This window comes from Salvelinus sp. IW2-2015, linkage group LG1 (genome assembly GCF_002910315.2).
Source record: "Salvelinus sp. IW2-2015 linkage group LG1, ASM291031v2, whole genome shotgun sequence".
Taxonomy (NCBI): domain Eukaryota; kingdom Metazoa; phylum Chordata; class Actinopteri; order Salmoniformes; family Salmonidae; genus Salvelinus; species Salvelinus sp. IW2-2015.
In genome coordinates, this window is record NC_036838.1 from 8,298,466 (window position 1) to 8,307,924 (window position 9,459).

The window sequence follows — 9,459 nt, forward strand, 5'->3', positions numbered from 1 at the left end:
TATTTACACATGATAAGTTTACTGAAAATAAACGCAATGTATTTTATTTTATGTTGTTTCACATCACTCAGATTGCATGGTGTTTTTTGCAGCTTGTCTGAAGTTTACACGGTGTTGTGTATGTTTTCGCAGGTACGTGCCTCCCAAATATAGAATAATGATATGTTACTGTACACGGTGATTTATGTATGGCAGTCAGACAGATTCATAAGTTGAGCGCTCCTCTGTAGCCATGTTGTTATACAGTCGTGGCAAAAGTTTTGTGAATGACACAAATATTAATTTTCACAAAGTCTGCTGCCTCAGATTTAATGATGGCAATTTGCATAGTACTCCAGAATGTTAAGAAGGGTGATCAGATGAATTGCAATGAATTGCAAAGTCCCTCTTTTGCCATGCAAATGAACTGAAATCCCCCAAAACATTCCAATGCATTTCAGCCCTGCCACAAAAGGACCAGCTGACATCATGTCAGTGATTCTCTCATTAACACAGGTGTGAGTGTTGACGAGGACAAGGCTGGAGATCACTCTGTCATGCTGATTGAGTTCGAATAACAGACTGGAAACTTCAAAAGAGGGCGTGCTTGGAATCATTGTTCTTCCTCTGCAATCATGGTTGCCTGCAAGGAAATACGTGCCGTCATCATTGCTTTGCACAAAAAGGGCTTCACAGGCAAGGATATTGCTCCAGTAAGATTGCACCTAAATCAACCATTTATCGGATCATCAAGAACTTCAAGGAGAGCGGTTCAATTGTTGTGAAGAAGGCTTCAGGACGCCCAAGAAAGTCCAGGACCGTCTCCTAAAGTTGATTTCAGCTGCGATCGGGGTACCACCAGTACAGAGCTTGCTCAGGAATGGCAGCAGGCAGTGTGAGTGCATCTGCACGCACAGTGAGCGAATACTTTGGAGGATGGCCTGGTGTCAAGAAGGCAGCAAAGAAGCCACTTCCCTCCAGGAAAAACATCAGACAGACTGATATAATGCAAAAGGTACAGGGATTAGACTGCTGAGGCCTGGGTAAAGTCATTTTCTCTGCTGAATCCCCTTTCCGATTGTTTGGGGCATCCAGAAAAAAGCTTGTCCGGAGAAGACAAGGTGAGCGCTACCATCAGCCTGTGTCATGTCCAACAGTAAAGCATCCTGATACCATTCATGTGTGGATTGCTTCTCAGCCAAGGGAGTGGGCTCACTCATAATTTTGCCTAAGAACACAGCCATGAATAAAGAATGGTACCAACACATCCTCTGAGAGCAACTCCTCCCAACCATCCAGGAACAGTTTGGTGACAAACAATGCCTTTTCCAACATGATGGAGCACCTTGCCATAAGGCAAAAGTGATAACTAAGTGGCACGGGGAACAAAACATCAATATTTTGGGTCCATGGCCAGGAAACTCCCCAGACCTTAACCCCATTGAGAACTTGTGGTCAATCCTCAAGAGGCGGGTGACAAACAAAAACCCACAAATCCTGACAAACTCCAAGCATTGATTATGCAAGAATGGGCTGCCATCAGTCAGGATGTGGCACAGAAGTAAATTGACAGCATGCCAGGGCGGATTGCAGAGGTCTTTGAAAAAGAAGGGTCAACACTGCAAATATTGACTCTTTGCATCAACTTCATGTACTTGTCAATAAAAGCCTTTGACACTTATGAAATGCTTGTAATTATACTTCATTATTCCATAGTAACATCTGACAAAAATATCTAAAGACACTGAAGCAGCATACTTTGGGAAAATGAATATTTGTGTCATTCTCAAAACGTTGGCACGACTGTACAGTTGAAGTCGGAAGTTTACATACACCTTAGCCAAATACATTTAAACTCAGTTTTTCACAATTCCTGACATTTAATCCTAGTAAACATTCCCTGTCTTAGGTCCGTTAGGATCACCACTTTATTTTAAGAATGTGAAATGTCAGAATAATAGGAGAGAGAATGATTTATTTCAGCTTTTATTCTTTCATCACATTCCCAATGTAACGGCTTTCTTCTGTGGACGAAGGATCGGACCAAAGCGCAGCGTATTTAGTGTTCATCATGACTTTAATTAAACAATAAAACGTGAACACTACAAAATATGAAAACAACAAATGTGGCAAAACCGAAACAGTCCTATCTGGTGCATAGAACACAAAGACAGAAGACAACCACCCACAAAAACCCAACACAAAACAGGCTACCTAAATATGGTTCCCAATCAGAGACAATGACTAACACCTGCCTCTGATTGAGAACCATATCAGGCCAAACATAGAAACGGAAAACTAGACACACAACATAGAATGCCCACTCAGCTCACGTCCTGACCAACACTAAAACAAAGAAAACACAAAAGAACTATGGTCAGCACGTGACACCCAATTAGTATTTGGTAGCATTGCCTTTAAATTGTTTAACTTGGGTCAAACATTTCGGGAAGCCTTTCACAAGCTTCCAACAATAAGTTGGGTGAAATTTGCCCCATTCCTCCTGATAAAGCTGGTGTAACTGAGTTAGGTTTTGTAGGCCTCCTTGCTCGCACACGCTTTTTCAGTTCTGCCTAAAAAAAATCTTTGGGATTGAGGTCAGGGCTTTGTGGCCACTCCAATACCTTGACTTTGTTGTCCTTAAGCCATTTTGCCACAACTTTGGAAGTGTGCTTGGGGTCATTGTCCATCTCGAAGACCCATTTGTGACCAAGCTTTAACTTCCTGACTGATGTCTTGAGATGTTGCTTCAATATATCCACATAATTTTCCTTTCCTCATGATGCCATCTATTTTATGAAGTGCACCAGTCCCTCCTGCAGCAAAGCACCCCCACAACATGATGCTATCACCCCCGTGCTTCACGGTTGGGATGGTGTTCTTCGGCTTGCAAGGGAAAATGAATATTTGTGTTTCCTCCAAACATAACGATGGTCATTATGGCCAAACAGTTCTATTTTTGTTTCATCAGACCAGAGAACATTTCTCCAAAGAGTACAATCTTTGTCCCCATGTGCATTTGCAAACCGTAGTCTGGCTTTTTTATGGCGGTTTTGGAGCTGTGGCTTCTTCCTTGCTGAGCGGCCTTTCAGGTTATGTTGATATAGGACTCGTTTTACTGTGGATATAGGTACTTTTGAACCTGTTTCCTCCAGCATCTTCACAAGGTCCTTTGCTGTTGTTCTTGGATTGATTTGCACTTTGCGCACCAAAGTACGTTCATCTCTAGGAGACAGATCTCTGCTCCTTCCTGAGCAGTATGACGGCTGCATGGTCCCATGGTGTTTATACTTGCGTACTATTGTTTGTACAGATGAACGTGGTACCTTCAGGCGTTTGGAAATTGSCCCCATGGATGAACCAGACTTGTKAAGGTCTACAATTTTTTCTTTTTTCGTCTTGGCCGATTTCTTTTGATTTTCCCCTGATGTCAAGCAAAGAGGCACTGAATTTGAAGGTAGGTCTTGAACTACGTCCACAGGTACACCTCCAATTKACTCAAATGGGGCGGCAGGTAGCCTAGTGGTTGGACTAGTAACCGAAAGTTTGCAAGATCGAATCCCAGAGCTGACAAGGTAAAAATCTGTTGTTCTGCCCCTGAACAAAGCAGTTAACCCACTGTTCCTAGGCTGTCATTGAAATAAGAATTTGTTCTTAACTGACTTGCCTAGTAAAATAAATTAGCCTATAAGAAGCTTCTAAAGCCATGACACCATTTCCTGGAATTTTCCAAGCTGTTTAAAGGCACCGTCAACTTCTGACCCACTAGAATTGTAATACAGTTATAAGTGAAATCCCGTTATAAGTGAAATAATCTGTCTGTAAACAATTGTTGGAAAAATGTCTTGTGTCATGCACAAAGTAGATGTCGTAAACTATACTTTGTWAACAAGAAATTTGTGGAGTGGTTGAAAAACGAGTTTTAATGACTCCAACCTAAGTGTATGTAAACTTCCGACATCAACTGTAAATGTAATATTGTATAAAATGTATATTATAAATAGATATTTAACTTTTCTAAAATGATTACAGATCCATCCGATGAGTTGTTAAACTTTGATGGAGATTTCATGGTGGGTTTGCAGTTGTGCTGAAGTTTACACAGTGTTGTGTATGTATTCGCAGAATAAACCGTGAACGAGAGCAGTACTGTGTCCATTGTCGATGAGCCATACAACGCCCGTTACACTTGCAGTGTCCAGACCTGTCCCAGAGTGCTGTGCAGTATGTGGAGGCCAGTGCCAATGCCAGTCATGTGTCTGGGTACCTTTGCTGCCCCCTGACATGGGAGCGGTTGAAGGATCGTCATCCCGTCAATCAGGAAGTGAGCCAGCTCAAGAGACCTCAACTGTCACCCCCTGAGCTAAATCTGTGCAGCATGTGGAGGCCAGTGCCAAAGTTGTCAGGTGTCTGTGTACCTTTCCTGGAAGCGGCTGAGGGATAGTCTCGATCAGGAACTGAGAAAGTCAAAGAGGCCTMGACTGAAGCAGCAGCGAGAKGCCTGCTGGTATGTCAGATAAGGCKTTTGGCAGCAAGGGGCGCAAGAGAGCATATAGCCAGAGTGAAGAAGGATGAGACCCCAGATCGCAAGAAAGACGAGGGACCATAGTCACTGATATTCACCCATTCATATGCACACATCAGGGTTGGGGTCAATTCCATTTCAWTTCAGTCAAATCAGAAAGTAAGCTGAAATCCCAGTTTCCATTAAAACAATTTCTTAAAGCAAGGCATTGAGAAGTATTGGAACGGGAAGTGGAAAGTCAGTTTATTTCCTAAATTGAGAGAAATTAAAAGGAATTGACTCCAACCCTGGCACACACACACACAAATAAATATTTTTGTAATAAATATTTTAAATTAGCAAACAATTAGTCAGTGATGTGTTTTTATTCACCAGTTATATTTGAGTTAAAGTAAACATCTGTCAGTATAGACTGCACTGTACGTCAAACTGCCCATGCCCTGATAGGAATAGAGAGGATGGTACAATACTACCTCTGAATGTAGTGACTACATGTGTAAAACAGGTAAATGTAGCTTTCATTTAAATCAAAAAGCAAATATATCACACAAAAAAAAGAGATTATGAAATGATCCTCATCCATTCAAATGGATTGTTAAAGGCTCTTTGACATTCAATTTCAGACACAAGTCAACAGGTTGCAGTGTCAAATTAAAAAGAAAGACAATAACTAAAAATAAGGCAACTACAGTATGTTTATAGTACCTTTTATATTTTTATTCTCTCCCTTATATTAATTTGCTTAACTAGTTCATCAGGTTTGGAAAAAGAAAACGGCGACCTGCCATTGCAACACTACTCTATGTTGCACACATATTATATATAGTTATTTTGCAATTGTTTACAATCTGTTACTTAACTTGGAACAAAATGTCGGTTGAAGGTTAACATAGGCAACACTTTTCAGCTGTTAAATATATTGGCATGATGCTCTACTCAACAGTGTTGTTGTTTACATTTGAATATTCAGCAGACTCTCTTTGTTAAGTGCCTTGCTCAAGCGTTCATCAACAGATATTTCACCTAGTCGGCTAGGGGATTCGAAACAGCAATCTTTCGGTAACAGGTGTTGTGCCGAAAATCTACCCCCTGTCAGAATCCCCCCCCCGCACGAACACTCAATTCTTCATTGCTGCGACCTGCTTGCTAGTTGAGATTTCTGCTCTTCACTCAGTTGTCAGTTTAGCCTACATTTCACTGATCTTAGTAGCAGAAAGCATTTTTTATTTTCTGTCCTTCCCTGCCGAAATTCTCTCCCATCTTCTAATTTTCCTAATTATGTGGCTAGAGTCAAATACTCTCTGTGGCACACACTACTAGTCTTGGTCATGTGACCTACTGGACTCAAACAAGGTTCAGAATGTCCACTGACTACCGTTCTATATTGCACACCCTTTAGTTTGTCCATTTTCATCTCACACGTTTTTACATTAATTYWGTAAACTTTAGAATTTCAATAGCCCCTTGGTCATGTGACCTACTGACCTCAAACAAGGTTCAGAATGTACACTTAGTGGGCCTACACATTGCACACCTTTTTGTCTGTCCATTTTCTCACATGATTTTACATKAATTTGCYTSCTCTGCTCCCCCGAAGGACAGTGTCACTCACACACCTATTYACTTGGGCCTTCTCCCTGGGGCCTTCCTGACCTCCAGGCAGCCCTCCATTGACCTGGTGACCTCTGACTTCTGGCCTCCAGGCCTACACTCCCTGCCCGCCTGCCTGCCCTCTCCCTGGGCCTGAGAGTGTATAGCTTACTCCCTGGAACTACAGACCTCCAGGCCTCCAYACCTACTCTCCCTACCCAGTCAACACCCTTCTCCCTTGGCCTTAGAGTATAACTTACACCCTGGAATTACTAAGACTGTCAGGAACCACGCGCACCTGGTAACCCGAAACAGGCTCTGTGCACCTGGTGACCCACCCACTTTTTTCCCTACTCCAATCTCCACAGCCTGGGTTCCCCACAAACATGCAGTGCGCATCAGGAGAGGGGTGGCACTCCAACCCCGTCACTATCGGCTCTACTCACCTGCCAAAAGAGGCTATCCCGGGCCAACCGAAGACCCGCGCCACTACGGTATCATTACGTTTAGGGGGGATTTGGACTTAGAGCCGTTCAGTCATAATCCCACAGATGGTAGCTTCGCACCATTAGCTCCTCAGTCAAGCACATACACCAAATGTCTGAACCTGCGGTTCCTCTCGTACTGAGCAGGATTACTACATGTGGGTACGCTCCTTTTGAATTTCATCAAGTTGACATTCAGTGATCCATGCCCAGTGGGAACCTATGCTTCTTCTGTTCGTTTTAGGGGTCCACAGCAAATCAATGGTACTACCCACATCAGATGTAGGCCTCCCTCTCCAGACAAGCTGGAGATACCTCTCCCCACTTCGTAGGGCATGAGCCAGATACATGCAATACCCTATCACTGCAGGGCCAATGGGTTTAGTCTCCGCCTYGAGTGTAGTGAGCGTTGAGGAGACCTCCCCACCTACAATGTGTGGTGTCCCGCACTCAGGCAAGCCTGAGGCCTGGTAGTGTCAGCTAATGTTAAGGCGACCCGCCGGAGACCCCCCAGCGAACGTAGCTGGGGAGATCCGCGAGAAGGGCCCAGCATGTGTCCAAAGTTGCCACGCCAACCGTCGGAACCAACCCCCCACCGGCCCGCCGACAGACACAACCCTGACAAACCTCCGCACGCTGCCCTTTGCGAGACCACACACGAGAGACCGCGAGATGGTGCGCATAACGAACTTCCAACGGTGGCRAGAGGAGGGCGACGGAGCGACTGCTCCCCCAGCTGCGGCTCAAGCCCCGCTTCGCACCACAGCCTGACCGACCCAGCCCTTAGAGCCAATCCTTATCCCGAAGTTACAGATCTGACTTGGCAATTTCCCTTTTTWAATTTTWAATTTTATTTCACCTTTATTTAACCAGGTAGGCTAGTTGAGAACAAGTTCTCATTTACAACTGCGACCTGGCCAAGATAAAGCAAAGCAGTGCGACACAAACAACAACACAGTTACACATGTAATAAACAAACATACAGTCAATAATACAATAGAAAAAGTCTATAAAGAGTGTGTGCAAATGAGGTGGGATAAGGGAGGAAAGGCAATAAATAGGCCATAGTGGCGAAATAATTACAATATAGCAATTAAACACTGGAGTGATAGATGTGCAGAAGATGAATGTGCAAGTAGAGATACTGGGGTGCAAAGAAGCAAAATAAATAAATATATAACAGTATGGGGATGAGGTAGTTGGATGGRCTATTTACAGATGGGCTATGTACAGGTGCAGTGATCTTTGAGCACCTCTGACAGCTGGTGCTTAAAGTTAATGAGGGAGATATGAGTCTCCAGCTTCAGTGATTTTTGCAGTTCGTTCCAGTCATTGGCAGCAGAGAAATGGAAGGAAAGGCGGCCAAAGGAGGAATTGACTTTGGGGGTGACCAGTGAAATATACCTGCTGGAGCGCGTGCTACGGATGGGTGCTGCTATGGTGACCAGTGAGCTGAGATAAGGCGGGCTTTACCTAGCAAAGACTTATAGATGACCTGGAGCCAGTGGGTTTGGCGATGAATATGAAGTGAGGGCCAGCCAWYGAGAGCATACAGGTCGCAGTGGTGGGTGGTGTATGGGGCTTTGGTGAAAAAACAGATGGCACTGTGATAGACTACATATAATTTGCTGAGTAGAGTCCTTACCTACATTGTTATAACATGCCAGAGGCTGTTCACCTTGGAGACCTGTTGCAGATATGGGTATGGCTCAGCTTGAGATTTTACACCCTTTCCCCCWGGATTTTCAAGGGCCAGCGATGGCTCACCGGACACTGCCGGAACCACAACGCTTTCCAGGGCTTGGGCCCCTCTCTCGGGGTGAACCCATTCCAGGGCGCCCTGCCCTTCACAAAGAAAAGAGAACTCTCCATGGGGCTCCCACCAGCTTCTCCGGGATCGGTCGCTTTTCCGCACTGGACGCCTCGCGGCGCCYGTCTCTGCTAGTCCGTGGACATTCTGAAAGTAATTTGAGGTCAGTAGGTCACATGAGGTGTGCAATGTGTAGGGTGTGCAATGTGTAGTCCCACTAATTACACAGTCTGAACCTTGTTAGAGGTCAGTAGGTCACATGACCAAGGAGCTATTGAAATTCTAAAGATTACAAAATGAATGTAAAATTGTTTGGGATGAAAATGTACAAATTAAAGGATGTGCAATGTGCAGGCCCACTGATTGTACATTCTGAACCTTGTTTGAGGTCAGTAGGTCACATGACCAAGGARCTATTGAAATGCTAAAGTTAACAAAATTWATGTAAAATCGTGTGAGATGAAAATGGACAAACTAAAGGGTGTGCAATATAGAACGGTAGCCAGCGGACATTCTGAACCTTGTTTGAGGTCAATAGGTCACATGACCAAGGAGCTATTGAAATTAGAAACATTGATAAACATTGAAAATTAATGTCAATTTGCGTGAGATGAAAATGGACAAACTAAAGGGTGTGCAATGTGTAGGCCTACTGATTGTACATTCTGAACCTTGTTAGATGTCAGTAGGTCATATGATCAAGGAGCTATGGAAATTTGATTGTAAAAAAAGCGTGTACTTTGTTTACGCTCCCTAACTAATTCAACTAGGAATACAAAATGCCGCTCACATTTCCATATGTTTATTCGCTTTGGAAAGCAAATTAATGTCCAAATCTTGAAAATAAGACATGTGCATTGTTGTGCGCAATKTTTCCAACATCATGACACTTATTAGGAGTCTGTGGCTCAAGTGGATTGAAGGTTATTGAGGTTTGAAAGCGTGAATATCCGTCGAATATCCAATCTGAAACTGACTTTACCTCGGTGGAAAGCTGCATGTGAGGCAGGCAACCCCGCGCAAGAGTGTCCCATGCAAATTTCTCTGCTTTCTCCAACTCCACCCTCCCT